The 4,899-nt window shown below is 33.5% G+C and overlaps 1 protein-coding gene across 4 annotated transcripts in view; it reads right to left on the minus strand.

Moving 5' to 3' along the window:
• Nucleotides 1–4,899, minus strand: part of LOC106678088 (inositol hexakisphosphate kinase 1) — a 308,245-nt gene that overhangs the window by 140,290 nt on the left and 163,056 nt on the right. The window lies entirely within an intron of this gene.

Consider the following 4,899-nt stretch of genomic DNA (forward strand, 5'->3'; position numbering starts at 1 on the left):
TTTCAGTAATTAAGTGAACATGTGTAGTGAAATTAAATTATCAACAATTAAAATTATTGTTGATAAAATTTGAATTTTGGCAAAACATCCAAATTTGAACCTTAGTGCAAACAAATAATCTATTATAAGCTTCAAAGCCTTCAGTAATACAGCAACATGAGCAAAGGCAATATTTTATCGCTTTGACTGCAACTTCCCAACGTGCAAAATATTATCTCTTCTTCCTCCTTCTGGAAATATAACTATGGCGTGGTCGAGGAAAGGAAACAAACAAAACGTAAAAATAAACAGAAAACTAGGAAAATAAAATGTAAATTTAGAACAGAACCATCAAAAACTCGTTTCCTTCACAGAATTCTTTAGTTTATTGATCATTAAACCAGAACTTTTATTGCTGTCAAATAGAAAATAAATAAATTTTAAATTGATTCGGTCTAGATCGGTTAGATAAGGAACATTAAGGTCTTTATGGGTGATTTTATTTGTGATAAAGAAAGGAGCATTGAGGATTTTGGATTGTAAGGACTGGATACGAGAGGAATACGAAGGTTTAGTGGAGCCCCAAAGCTCAACTCCATATGTCCAGATTGGCCTTATTACAGTCATGTAGATCAGTCTATTGTAATGAGTTGAAAGTTTAGACCGTTTGTCTAGTAAGTGCTGTAATAGTCGAAATCGACATGAAGTTTCCTGACTTTTCAGTCTTCTGTGAGGATTCCAGGTTAATGGTTTATCCAGATGTAGTCCAAGGTAGTGGATCTGTTCGACAGGGGTAAGAGTAACATTATTAAATGAAACTGTAGGGAAGTCGGTAGGTTAAGCTAAAACTTAACGGAGAGTTTCACAGCATCATGACCAACAGGGTTTGTATATTTCTGGCTTTTCAACTTCTTTACATTCATTTTTTTTTCACTTATATTAATTATGTCCTGTGTGTAACTAACTCTAAGGATCCGGGTTGGACTCGTCCTGTAGCAGATAATTATTTTGTTTCATTGTAGCCCATAGTCAGCCCAGTGGGTTAAGGAGCCCTCCAGGGTTCACCCAACCTCATAAAGTGGGTTCCCTTAGTTGGCTAAAAATCTAACGTGTTTCTGACCAACCGTTGGTTTAGTAAAAGTATAAGACCCATAACCCTTCATCAGTTATAGTGGAACATATTAAATTTTTTATTTTGAAAAAATGAAATGAAAAAATAATTATATTCTGGAGCATATGTCCCCTAAGAATAAATCCATGGTTCATTAATAATATTTTTGATTGGCAAGTAAGTAAAATGAAATTACATTGAGATATTGGCTTAACTACTGTTTATAACGTTAATCAATATATGCCTGTTTATTTGATTATATGACGCGGAGGTTTGGTTATACAATAAGTGGAGGAATAGGTGTTGATTAAAGGAAAGAATGGATGAGGACTGAAGAATGAAGATGGGAAGAGAATTCCAGAAGGATGTTGTACGCAGGACGATAGATTTGCTAAGAAAGGCGGTTCTATAGGGAGGCATATATAAATCAATCGGTTGGGATCTGAGGAGTAAGGAGATCAAGGATATAGCTAGGTTTTTTATTTTAAGAACCTGGAATAAGAAAATACCAAGGAGGCATTGCCTTCAGGAGGTTGAATAGACCAAATTCAACTCGGTATACCAGCGGGAGACTTGAGAGCGCCTTGGGAACCCAAAGATAAATCTTACAAAGCAATTCATGAGTCTCTTCAGTCTCAACTCTAGTCCTGCAGATAGCCCTCCAGAAACCGAGGAACCGCAGTCGAAGTGGGGGGAGACGAGAGAGGATACTAGGAGCTGATGGGTGTTCTGAGGAATGGAATCACGGAATTTTGGGAATTGTTTGAGTACAGTTATGGATTTGCCTGTTTTTTGGAGAAATGTGATTATTCAAGGAGAGGTGTTGGTCGAAGGTGACTCCAAGGTTATTTATTGTAGGATAGAAGTGAATCGGTTGGTTGTTAAGGAAGAGTAGAGGCCAGTAAGGGAGGAATGAAGCATCCAGCTTCAAATCATTGTTAAACGCCAATGCGTTAATGTTATCTTCTTGTACGTTTTGGATGGCCCCAAGTATCTGGGAGGGATAGTAGGATAGATAGATATAAAGTGATCTTTCTGGGCCCTGTTTCATTTAAGGGTACTTCTAGTGGTTGAGCGTAATCATGAACAAATCACCTCCTTGCGCACCGTTGTTCAAGAATCACTACTTCCTTACTAAGTACTGAATCTCTCACCCTTTATTTGGTTGAAATTACATATTAATCATTAAAAATTACATGTTTTTCTTAATGCGGCTATGAAGTAGCGGCTGATTTATACATTTCACTCCTGGAATACATGAATATTTTTTTTCATGTATTTATTTATTTTTTAATCTTTTAATTAAGATATGAACTGGCTCAATCATTATTACGTATTAATTATTATTATCAAATGTGATTATTGTAGTATTTGCCAATAATTAAGGATGATTATAGTTCGTTACTTGTAGAAACTAGTGAATGCTTGGACACCTCTATTCCTCCAAGACAGGACGATGAGAACAATAATGACCACAGCGGATAACAAAACAAGCGACTACAAGAGGGGGCCGGTGGACAAAGGCCCTGGAACTTTCCATCGAGTTGAGAAGGCTATTTGTGGCCAGCTTTGACCTTTGGGGCATCTCCCTCCTCACTATACAGATATAGACCACTACTGGATAGTAGCTCCACTAAAGGTTGGAGGACCTACTATAACCTGAAATATCAATAAGGCGACTAGCCCAATTCAGGTCGTTTGATCCATAAAAAGGTAATGGTTTGTTGGATGGAATATGGTCCGGGTGCGGTCAAAAAAACTCAAATAGTAAATGATTATACTATTTTTATTGAGCCAACGTTTCGCCCCACGTTGCAGGGCTTCGCCAGGGCTAAAAAAGATACAAAGTTTTGACATAGTTACAAAAAAAGAAAAAACAAGTGGAAAATAACAGGGGTATACAATGAAAAGTAGAATGTAATAAGAAAAATTAAAGTTTGTAAACAGTAAATGAAAAGGGTAATAGTAACAGAGAGATAAGAGAAGAAATATTAAAGAAAGTAAAAATTAAGAGATGAAAAAATAAAAAAATAAAATCAAATGAGAGAAAGCCCTGTAAGGTGGGGCGAAACGTTGACTCAATTAAAATAGTTATTACTATCTGAGTTTAATTTGACCGCACCCAGACCATATTCCATTTATTAATACACACGGTCAAACAATACTCTTCCAGTAATGGTTTGTTCTATTGATGTAAAACGTTTTCACATTCAATGGGCAGTAAAGGCGATAGTTATTACAATTAATGAAGGAAGGTTTTTCACTCCACTGAAAAAAAACAAAAAAAAAACTTTAAATATAAGATGATGGTAGAAGTACTAAAAGTATTTCGTTATCAAAAATAAAAAAAAAAAAAAAGACTCCAGACGACAAATTTTAGAACAGACATTTATAGAGAGTATATTTACTGATGTACAAAATAATTTTACTAACTACTACCTTTCCCAGTACATTATTTATGAAATGTTACATTTTAAATAAACACATCTCGGGAATTACTGATTGTAAACAGCTTTAGTAGGGTTCAAATATAAGAAAATTTACTATTCTTTAAAAGTGGGTTTTAGTATTAAAATATTGGTTTCAGTTAAAATTTAAAGAGAACAGGTTTTAGTGTTGATGATAGTTTTGGAGCTCCGAATGAAAAATTAATGGTTTATTCACTCCCTCCCCCATTTTTTCATTTCCCCTAACTATACTAGACAGACTCATCTATTTTGACTAGTAATTATACATAGTTTTCATTAAAGTAATCAAAAATTGGGGTGAAACAACTGACTATTTTTATCCTCTTGTACTATATTGTCAACAACTTTCGGAGATCATACAAGCTTAGCTAGTACAATACACCTAGATGGGTGGTGGAAGTAAAAAATAAAATGGCGTCAGAGCACACTCAGTTCCTATGAAAACCTCAAATATCTTAAGTTTGCAAGAAAAACAAAATGGCGGAAGAAGGTTATAGTATAAAGTGGTTTTCTGGCCCTTTGAAAAATGGTTGGGGTAAATAAAAGGAAAAAACAAATTTATATTGGTGAGGTAAACAAAACTTTCAAATAGAATATAAATTATTCTATATTTTATATATGTATATATAGTTGATCGTAAAAATTTATATATAAGATGATGGTAAGGGTTGCGGTCAAAAAAGAACAAATAGTTTTTAACTATTTAATGCCCGACGTTTCGCCCTACTTTACAGGGCTTCATCAGGGCTAAAAAGATACAAAACACAACTAACAACATTACAACAATAAGATAAATTAAAGTAGGATAACTATATTATGTAAAAATTATGTGATAAGAAAATTATTTATAAATAAAAGTAAGGAAGACATAATAAAGTATTCATATAAAATAACATGAATAAACAATAATAAGAATAAAAATTATAAATTATGTAAAAATGTACTGATTTTTTTAGTGTATTTTTTTTATGAAGTGTTGCTTTTTAAAAAGCTATATCTCGGAAACTATGGAGCGTAAACAGCTCTATTACTGCTCATATTTTAGCATTTTTACTTTATTTTAAAAAATGTTCTCTTAGGTTTTCTAGCTTTGTTGGTAGTTTTAATGATACAGAGCTTCGAATAAAAAAATTATTTTTTTTAACGTTTTGAAATACCAACCTTTTTTTATTTTCCCTACCTATACTTTGCAGACTCTTCAGTTTTTACAAGCAGTTATACATAGTTTTCATTAAAGTAATCAAAGATTGGGGTGAAATAACTGCCTTTTTTTCCTCCCTGCTCTTGTACTAATACTTTGATATGTATACGGTTATGGAATATATCTGGAATCAATGGCGT

Source organism: Halyomorpha halys, unplaced genomic scaffold (genome assembly GCF_000696795.3).
Source record: "Halyomorpha halys isolate HHAL.00 unplaced genomic scaffold, Hhal_1.1 Scaffold122.1, whole genome shotgun sequence".
Taxonomy (NCBI): domain Eukaryota; kingdom Metazoa; phylum Arthropoda; class Insecta; order Hemiptera; family Pentatomidae; genus Halyomorpha; species Halyomorpha halys.